Below are 11,589 nucleotides of genomic sequence, written 5' to 3'. Positions count from 1 at the left end.
CCCAATTAATTCAAGGTTTGCCATGTATACTGTGGTTGTTGGATGAATGAGTAGACCTAGTACCAAAGACTACTAATTGTCTTATATGTTTTAGCAAAATTGACAAATGAGAGGAATTGACACGACTTTGCGTGTATATGTTTTGGGGAAAACAATCACTTTTGCATTTATAGTTTGGGCGAAAATGGGTGTTGTTAGAAATTAAGGAATTCCACTGTGTGGAAGTGCCTGTGGGCGGTAGTGCCACTGGTAATGGGGTGATTTAAGGAGACTTTTTGAATCTTTATTAATATCCTGGTCTTGGGCATGTGTGTGTTTGATTTCCGTATAGTTTAGTTCTTTATCACATTTACGTATTTTGACTTGTTAATTTAAATCCGTCAGTAAGTGATCATCATCTTATTTCTCCAATGTGTGCAGTTTGCATTTTTAAGAATCAGGTCATAGCTTTTTATTCTGTCAATTTGGATTTTCTTCATTCATACGGTTTTATGCCCCGCCGACCTTTTTCTACTTACTGATTAATGCATTCATCGTCTGTAGGGCTGAATAAAAAATTTAAGTAAACCCTACGCCAAATCTTCCATGTTTACCGGAAACGGAATATTGGTGGCATAAGTCTGGGACTTTCCTCAAATTTTAAGGTGACTAAACTCTCTGCCCCCTTTATACAAATAAAATAATCGATAAAACTCCAACCTGCTGGGTGCTCTTGAACTCTAGAGACCTTCTGCTTGGCATTGTGGAATCACAATTAGCAGACAACACACAATTAACAATCGCAACAATGGCCAATAAAACACCAGTCATACCTTTTTTCCTCTCCCTACTTGTCCTAGCCCTTATTGATGTCTCTCAAGCCGGTGGGATTGCCGTGTATTGGGGTCAAAACAGCTATGAGACTACCTTAGACAAAACATGTGAGACTGGACTGTACCAGTTCGTCAACATCGCGTTCCTCAACAAATTTGGCAGTGGCCGGATTCCAGAACTCAATCTTGATGGCCATTGCAACCCAAAATATGGCGGTTGCAAAGATGTTGCAAAGATGTTGCTATAGCCATAAGAAACTGCCAAAAGCGAGGGATCAAGGTAATGCTCTCCATTGGTGGCGGAAGTGGCCAGTACACTCTGGCGTCTAAAGCCGACGCCATGAAGGTAGCCGATTACTTATACAACAATTTCTTGGGTGGAACATCACTTTACAGGCCATTAGGCAATGCTATCTTGGATGGCATAGATTTCAACATAGAGTTTGGCTCCACAAAATATTGGGATGATCTTGCCCGCTACCTATTTGCATAGCCAGGAAGAAAGGTTTACCTATCGGCTGCTCCTCAATGTCCATTCCCTGATAGATACTTGGGGGCTGCACTTAATACGGGACTTTTTGATTATGTTTGGGTTCAGTTCTATAACAATGCACCTTGTCAATATAGTCCCGGTAACACTAGGAACCTTTTAAACTCATGGTATCGGTGGACCACTTCCATTAAGGCGGGGAAGATATTTTTAGGGTTACCAGCAACCAGGGAAGCGGCATCAACAGGGACTGGTTACATTCCACCCTGGGAGCTAACTTCTAAAATCCTTCCGCAGATCAAGAAATCACCCAAATATGGAGGTGTCATGCTTTGGAATAGGTACTTTGATAAAATCAGTGGTTATAGCACCGTCATTAAGAACGGTGTGTAATAAAACCATGAAAGTATGATTGCAAAGCAACATTGGCTGGCTTAGTGGCTTAAGCAAGCCCCTAGACTAAACTAAAAGTCGGGGCAAATGGTGTTAGACGTGCTAAATAAGTCGCTTCTGCTTTTTTTTTTTTTTTGGTTTTTCCCCATTTTTGTCGTTTCTATTATTGTGTCCAAGCTACTATTGCAATAAAAGGGACAGTATCGCCCGTGATAACAAAAATAGGAGATATGGCGTGGAGCTGACGTCTTTAGGATTTAGCCCTCCTTTAATAAAAAAATAAAAATGTACAGTCAGCCTTAAACAGTTAGACCTTCTTCAACCCAAAAGTTAATAGGAATATGACAACCTGGCAAGCTAATTAATAACGGGTCAAGACTGGATCGAACTGAGCTTATCATGATAAAACCCATAAAAGATTGACCCTTTTTTTGAGCAAGGTGATTTTCCAAGTTTAGACCAGTTTGATTAAAGAACAAATAAATCATCATGACAAGAGCTTACTATTAATTATAGTTTGATTTCACGGGAAAAATCGCCTACGTGGATTATGTATGGATGTTTGACGATTCCTTCAAACTACACTGTGTTGCTGGTGAGCCGAACACATGAAAATATCGGCAGATGATCTCATTGTTAGAAAAAATAAATAGGAAAAGATAAATAATAGAAAAAATTTTTTGCTTTGAGGTATGAAAAATATTTTGTTAAAAATAATTATAATTTTAAGATACAATAAAGTCTTAAATTTTTTAACAGAAGTAATGAAAATAATTATATTAAAAGATTTATTTATAATGAATGAACTGACATAAATTTTTATTTAGATGATTATGATTTTCTGTATAATCATGAACTTTATGAGTAATAATTTATTTATATTCAAATAGTTATGATCATTTGTCATATGATAATTATTTCTGTTCAAACATAATTATTTAAAATATGAATAAAATTAATACAAAAATTAATTTTATTCATCAATAATTAAATCTTTTTATCCAATGTAGGATGTATTACATTCTAAATTACCAACAATCATCCACTAGTTTGAAATGTTGGTGTTTAATTTTTACTTTTCACACAAATAAATATTACGAATACAAAAAGATATCTCTCAATTTAAACATTCAATTAGTGTATATATTTTAGAATTCTAACAAAATTGATGGTGTCCGTAAGTTAAACCTCAACTCTTAGTATTAGAATTGAAAATATAACAAACATAATACTTATTTATTCTTTTATAAAAGATTTATAATTGCGTTTAGCACTATTATGGTAATGTGTTTATCATATTCATAAACATTTACAAGAGAGATCACAATTCTTCTTGTTGAACAACACCACTTCTATGTTTATATAAGTAGAGTTTTCATTATGTCTCCATTGCGTTAGACATTTAAAACTCCATTAAGAATATAAAAACTCATCCTTCTTGTGCAATGGATCATGCTATTTTCTAAAATTTGAATGGATTTTACTAATGTTTAACAAACACATAATAATAACTTGTTTTTACTAATTCAAAGTTGTGTTCCCATTATTGGAGTCTTATAGTAAGGGTTTAAATCCATTCTATTTGTAGTACTACTAACCAAATATTTTGCAATTTAATTTTCTTTTATGGTAATTACCCCACTTGAAATTGAATCTCTAATATAATCACTTTAAGCTAATATGTCCAAACTTTTTATTTTGCATATCATTTATATGCTCCAAACATTGTTGCCTCATTCTTATCAATTTATGAAATAGTTGGTTTTAGTTATGGCCACAACTCTATATTTATTAATTTCAACCATTCTATTTCCTTACTTTTATACATTTTTAATATAATTATACTTCTAGTATAATTGGATAAATTTAATGAATAAACCAAACGATTTTAGTCTTTCTAAGATTTTTAAGGACCTTTTTATGACTACTTTAATAAGTGTTTAAACTTATTAACTTGTATAATTTGCTCATAAAATTATACTAAAATCTTACAACATTGGTGGTAATTTTTATTTCTTTTTATTCTCATAACCCTATCATGTGCAAGTATGCATTCTTTTATTAAAGAATTAATATCTTATTCAATTATCAAGATATCATATCTACTTAATCAAGTTGCCATTTCATTTATCTTTTCACTATTTGATGGTTTTTTTTTTTAAGTAAGAGGCCTCCAAATCCACCCTTAGTGAAAGATAATTAGCTGATATCTTAATATTTCAATAAAAGTATCGAAACTTTTATATTTTAACTCAATGTAAGAGTTTACATCAATAAATAGATTTCAAATATAGTCATGCTTTTACATTCTCCTATTAAGACTTTTATGTCAATTCATAAATATTTATATAAATCTATTTCATCATAGACATTATTAATAATTTTTTATTACCATGAACAAAACCATTTTCATCACCCAAATGGATCAAATAGGATTCTTTTTGCTATCATAAAAGTTTTCAAATTCATAAGATTTTTGAATCGCTCATGGCTTTCAAAGTAAATATACTTTAAAATTTTCATTAAATAAAACCATAAATGATAAATCATTTGTACAATCCATAAAGTAAACCATATAAATAACAAATATTACTACAACATGATCAAGATTGTGGCATCAATTTTGGCTTATGGCTATTCTAAGCCAATCATAATAATCCACCTCATGCCTACAAATTATGTAGATTTGGTTATTAAAATTATCTCATTTATAATGATAGCTTTTAGTGAAAACAAACTATCTCAAAATGTTATAATGAGTTTTCAATGCATATAGTAATTGCCCAATGGCCAATTTCAGGTTCATGATGATTGAAACCTCTAAACTTGATTTCAAAATTTTATGAGAACTTTATTTCTCCACCATTTGGTAACTTATATATCTCTGTTATTTACCACTTTTAATTGGTCATAACATTTTCAAATATATAATAAATTCAAACTTGACTATAGGACCAATATGTGTATAAACAATAAGAGTCTATAGTATATTTAACTCTAATTTTAAATACTTTCACAATCATTTTGTGTTTAATATGTTCATATCTAGATCTCCATATCAATGCAAGCAATGAAACATGAATCTAAAGAATCATTTTCATAAAGTAGTATAAACAATAATTATAATATGAGTTCTACTTATATTTCATGCAAAAAGTCATGATGAATTTGCATTTGTTAAATTATTGATTGGCTAAATCTAGGGTTTACGGCTTTCACAAACCAATATTATTATTTAAGCCTATATGTTAATATGGTATATAACCAGCTACATCCTTGCCATTTATGAAACTATTGAAAACCTAGAAAACTTGTTCAATTTTCATTTTAACAGCCTGTAAAAGGTTATTTTTTTTGGTACAAGAAGCAAAAATATATTTATTGTCTTTAACTAATAATGTATTAATTGGATGATAGCATTCTATCTCCATAGTCCATATCTTTCTTTTATGTATAAGAAAGAAAATTCTATCACATTCAATTTATTTTCATAATATATGGTAAACTATACCAATGTTTTCCTCGCCATCACAAAATGAAATTAAACACATGCATGTATTGGTGCCTTTAGAACATTGAATTTGCATATTCTTTTTTAATTTATAAACATGCCTAATTAGACACTGATAAGCATCCTTCAAAATGCTAGTAACCAACAAATTCTTTAATATTTTTTAATGGCATGCTTTTTCATTTAATTAATATCCCATATGCGAAAAGCAACAATGCTTTTTTTATTATTTTTTTAACCATTGATTAACTCTTTGACAGTTTTTTATGATTTTCATTTTGTAATTGTTCACAATAAAATTTGTTTTGTACAATCACTTCTAGTGTAATACACCAAATAGGCAAAATACATATCACACTACCCATGTTTCTAATAATAACCAATATTTGGTTTATTATCCACCAATTAATCCATGAAACACCATATCTTGATAATAATTATTCACATATATCAATTTAATTTTAATTGATTTTCATGAAAATTAAACACTAGTTAAAATTTGAACGAATAATAAATTTTAAAAAATATATATCAACATTTAATTTATAAATGACCAACAAAGACAGAATTATACAAATAGCTTGACTCAACTTGTTATCTCAATTTTGGTGCCATGATTTAATAATAAAACTAATCTTGTAGTTAAATCTTATTTTCTACATATATTCTCTACTTGTATCTAATTTTCAGGGTAAATTCTTTTATCCATTTCTGATTTTTTCATAAAAATTATGGGACAATATGTCTGTTCTATATATAACCATGACATAACAATTAAACAATTGGCTATTCCATTAGAACCCAATTTAATTGGTTACTTAATAACATGTGATAATTCTTTTGGTCATAAATCAATTCATGTCTTTCTCTTTTATGTTTTCAGGCTATTTCCCATTTTAGTCTTTATACACATCAATTTTTTAAATAAATATAATACAATTCATTAAACCTAATTGTGGAGTCAATTTCAGTATATGCATAAACTTATGCAATGTAATCAATATTTTATATATTGTTTTGACTTTACACATTAATAAAATAAATTGTTAATGTGTTTATCTCATTCAATCAATCTTTTTACCAGCAATTATGTAAAAAATAAAATACATATCTCTTATGAAGATCTTTATGAAAATTAACATTTTGATCCATAGTAAGTGATCTCCAAATCATGCTAATTTCTTTTCCTTTGATATTTCTCATGTGAAATATAAATTTCTCATAATTGCCTTTAAATTGTTAGAAAAAATAGATAAGAGAAAATAAATAATAGAAAATAATTTTGGCTTTAAGGCGTGAAGAACACTTTCTTAAAGGCAATTATACCTTTAGGATATAACAAAGCCTCAAACTCTCTAATCAAAAGTAGTAAAAATAGTTATAGTGAAAGATTTATTTATAATAAATAAACCGACATAACTTTTATTCAAATGGTTATAATTTTTTGAATAATCATGACTTTTATGAATAATAATCTATTTATATTCAAATAGTTATGATCATTTGTTATATGATAATTATTTATGTTCAAACATAATTATTTAAAATATAAAGAAAATTAATATAAAAATTAATTTTTTGTCAATAATTAAATCTTTCTATCTAATGTGGAAGGCACCACATTCTAAACTACTGACACATATTCCTTTTGACAAGAAAGAAGCTCAAGCTCAATATATCAACCTTATATTTTGTACTGAGACAATTTTGAAAACAAAATCAGAATTGTCTAAACTATCCTCACTTACCAAGACTTACTGTTTTCTTGTTGAGGGGAAAAACCATGAAAAGGAAAATATACCAGGAAATGATCTCAAGAAAAAGAAAAAAAAATAAGAATAATAAGATGCACATGCATAATGTGACAAAAGCTCCTAAGCCTAACTTGAATACTCTTCTTTGTTACCGTGGAACTATAAATAACATGTATGGACTCTATAGCTTTCTTCATCCGTTACACTTTGTGACTTTGTAGACATTTTATTTTATTCAAATTTTTTTTTTTGGAATCAAAGTAAGCCTTCGATTGTAAATTAGACTTTGAGTAGGAAGCTTTAAGTTCAATGGAATAAAAACTCACAATTTTAGTTTTAATATGATGATAATTTTAATTTTAACTTTGACTTAAATTTAAATTTAAATTTTGGTTTTCAGCTTTATTTTTTACTATAATTTTAATGGTGATTTTTGCTCAATAGTCAAAGAATAAAATTAAAAAGAAAAAAAGGAAAGAATTGAATGAACAAAAAGAATGAAAGTTTGAAAATAATAAGATTTTACAAAAGGAAATCAAGGACAAATTATTAGATTTAATGATTGAATGATTTCAGGGATTTTTTTTCCTAATCTTCATGAAAACAGAAAAGTCACAAGAAATCAAATCAAATCATAGAGAACCAAATCATCACACATTTAATAATTCAGTTGAATTAATTTTTCCAAAACTGAAGGGAATTTAATCCCTATATAAACCCCATTCCAACACATAGCAAGAACATATGAAGAGAATATACAAAAATTATTGAAGGGAGAAATCACACAATTGAGAGAGTTATTTTTCTGGTAGTAGGATTTTTGAAGAATTTTTGAGAATTTGGTGTAAGATTTTAATCTAGAAGGCAAAGAGGGTTTGATTTGGTACTTTTAGAGGATTTTCTAAAAATTTTTGAATTTTAAATGAAATTTCAACTAAATTCCCAATATCCGACCAAATAACCTAGTTTTCGATCAAGTTCTTGGTGGGTTAAAGAATTTTTTGGTGGCTGTTTGTAGAAATTGGTGGCCAGAAAGTGGTTTTAGAGAGAGAGGTAGAAGAGTAGAGAGAGAAAGCTAAAAAGATTTTGAAGAAAAAAATAAATAATCTAAGGTTTTATAACTTTGTAAGACGATGTCATTTTGAGCTTTAATAAGCTCTAGGATTCGTGTGTTTTGCTGTTTACTCCACCTAAGCTGCATGCAATCTGATTTGCGACTCAGTTCTAATAGCCACAAATCGAGTCAAGTTGAGTTTTAAACAACGCCATCCTTAACTGTTTTCTATGTCTGAAACCACACATTTCCCAGTTGGGCCAAGTCGTACAATGCTTTTTGAAAATTTTTTTATTTATTTGATTTATATTTGATTTGTTTTCATTCATTTTTTTTCTAAAAAAATATTTTCAAAATAAATTCATAAGTTCTACCAAACTATTAAAGGAATTTTTGGGTTTATTATTATTATTATTATGAATTTTACTAAACTATTAAAGAATTTCATAATAGGTTCTTTTTAAATAAAAAATTTTTAATTCTACTAAACTATTAGAATATTTAAATCTTAAATTAAGTCTTACTAAACTATTTGAGGACTTAATAAATTTAAAAAATAATAATAAAATCCTATGAAATTATTGGAGGGTTTAAATTTTGAATTAGTAAACTTTCTTAAAATAAATTCTACAAATGACATTTTTTAAAATAAAATCTTACCAAACTATTGAAAAATTTTATTGATTATTTTCTAAATAAAATATATTAATAGATCCAATGATGGGGCTTTTTCAGAGTGAAATACTAATATCCATGAATACTCTTAAGGTCAAGAAATTATTTGAAATTGCTACCAAACTATTGGGAAAATTTTAAGATCAATTTTCAATAATTAAATTATTTGGTAAAATTACCAAAATATTTTAAAGTTTGGATAACTTGAAATCAAATTGGTACCATCTTTGGATAAGTACTTTGAATGGGTGTTGTGAGGGTGTTATAACATTCTTCACGCGTAATTATGCTCACGAACCTAAATCTAATTTCATAGATTAAAATTTACATTTTTTAAAGATACCTAAGTTAAACTTAAGACTCCTTTTTAAAATAGGATAGATTTTAGTTATGTGACAAATCACACCTAAACAAAAAATATTGGTAGTGACTCCTTTAATTTAAGTCTAGCGATAAGTCCATAGATCTATATGTTATGATAGTTTGACCACTCCACTAGGGATAACTTAGAGTCAGGCTAGTAAATAATTTCTTGTTATCTGAGCCTAATTTAATAAATTTAAGAATTTTCTTTTTGTTTGTGTTTTTTTTATTTATCTTTTTAATTATATATGTTATTCATTGGTATATGCATAACATGAATTCTACATCCAAGCTTCGTCCTCTTAGAAGAAGGTAAAATACCTATGCCTTTGTGAGATTTCATATCTCCTCATAGGCTAACGAAATATTTTTACTCAAATTGAACCCATTTTGCTTTTAGCTTATAATTGGCAAGAATTTGGATAACTTACTAGTCTGTGATAGACAATGATGTGAGAAACAATTTGAAAACCTTTAGAAGTAACTCAAACTACATATAGTTAACCTTATGAACCTAACTCGTAGGTAGAGCCATGTTCCCTTTACCTTTTAAAATTGACCTAAAGTTTAGAATAATGTTGTTATTATATTTTATTTGTTTTGCTAACATGTTTATTTTTTTATGTTGAGATAATTAACCAATTTCTTTTTTTGCTTTTCTTTTTTGCATATTCATAAAACATACATACATATTGTATAGCATACTTACCCTAAAGATATTTTTAACAAAACCTTTCATGGAACCCATTGAACGTCTAGTTTGTGCTTCATCTATGTTTTTCAAGTGCAAGTCACCCAACAACTTGAAGATAGAATCAAAAAAAGGCAACAAGAAAAAAAAGATTGTCTACCACATGGCTATGTCTCTACCTTACCTAAAGAAGTTCATTTACTCCTCAAACAAAATGATTTGAAAAACTTGTCAAATATATGGAAGAATATGATTCATTTAAGATAATAAGCCTTTTGTCAGAAGTTTGATTACATTACACATCTCTTATCGATGAAGGTTGAGAATTCACTCATTAAAGCAATAGTGCAATTTTGAGACCCTTTTTATCATTGCTTTATCTTCAATGAAGTTGATATGATACCAACCATAGAAAAGTATTCAATTTTGATAGGTCTACATCTCCAATATCCAAATAGAGTTTATATGAAAAAGCAAAAGCTAGGGTATCATAAAAAGTTATCCTATATTTTAAGAGTAGACAAAGAGTTCATGGATTCATATGTTCAAGAAAAAGGAGGGCATAAAGGTATTCCTTGGAAATTTTTTGAGATTTCATTGCCAAACATCCAAACGATGACCAAAGAATAAGTGTGTTTGCCTTAGCAATATATAGAATGGTGATCTTCCCTAAAGTTTTAGGCTATATTGAAATAGAAGTGATTGATTTGTTTGAGTAGATTGAAAAATGATGCAATCCTTCATCAACAATATTGGCAGAAGCCATTAGGTTACTGAACTATTGTAGACAAAATGATAAAACACATTTTTTAGGTTGCATATCATTATTGAACCTATGGATGAAGAGCTATTTTGAATGCAAAAAGAGTGTTTTCTCCAAACTCTATCTTCACAATCAAACTAATCAAGAAATTCTATGAAAGTGAATGGCCAAAAACAAAGTCTAAGAAAGAATACGAGTATTTGTTGTAGAAGCTCACAACTTGTTAAGTGAAATGGTTAGTCCTATTAATGGATTGAGAACCCATGCTATATCAATATGGAGATAAAAATTGGAATCCCACTTTTAGGCTTATAGGGGTCAACAAGCTATGCACCACTTATGGTGAAAAGACACTATGTAGCTAAATAATTTATTCACATTAAAGATAAGCTTAACCAATTCGATTGCTTATATAAGGAGCCTAAAACATTTCAAAAGATTGATAGCATATTCAAGGCCTATAAGAAATCCAAGAAAATGAGCCTTAGATTGTTTACTAACAAAGTTACTCATGGATATCTGGTGTAGAAAGCAAAAAGGGGCAAGAAAGTTATGCTTATTTTTAAAGACCACTACCAATCAATAAACCAAGAATTGGATAAAATACCCTCAAAGTTAGAATTTATAAGGAAAGAATTTAAAGTTGAGAAAGACAAGATGAAGTAAGAGATTTAAAAATTTTAAGAAGAAAGGGAACAATGGAAAGACAAAGCAAAAAAGCTAGAAGTCAAAATTCATAAGGTCTCTGAGAAATGTGATATAGTGGTTAATGATTTGGCTAAACTACAACAACACAAGAACTTAAAGATTGAGGGTAAGGCCCAAAAGATTGCTAAGAAACATAAGATTACCCTTAATGAGTTGATAAAGCTACACCAAGAGCATAAGATGCTACATATCCAAGTAAAGGTCAAAGAAATAAATATCACTAATTTGACTTATGAGAATAAAAAGTTGAAGAGAGAATATTCCCAGATGGAAGATGAATGTGTTGAAACCCAAAAAAAGAATGAGATGCTTAAAAAGTATATTCAAGCATTGAAGTAAAAATTGAATGAACAAACGGATGACATCGTCACACTC

At 28.9% G+C, this 11,589-nt stretch overlaps 1 pseudogene; it reads left to right on the top strand.

Annotated features, from left to right (window-relative positions):
• Window positions 1-505: 505 nt before the first annotated feature.
• LOC111290764 (hevamine-A-like) lies at window positions 506-1,695 on the top strand (annotated as a pseudogene).
• The last annotated feature ends 9,894 nt before the right edge of the window (window positions 1,696-11,589 follow it).

Source organism: Durio zibethinus, chromosome 11, assembly GCF_047325235.1.
Source record: "Durio zibethinus cultivar Kanyao isolate XHJ-2024 chromosome 11, ASM4732523v1, whole genome shotgun sequence".
NCBI classification, from domain to species: domain Eukaryota; kingdom Viridiplantae; phylum Streptophyta; class Magnoliopsida; order Malvales; family Malvaceae; genus Durio; species Durio zibethinus.
Note: the sequence above shows the minus strand (reverse complement) of the source record. Positions and strands in the feature narration are given on the sequence as shown.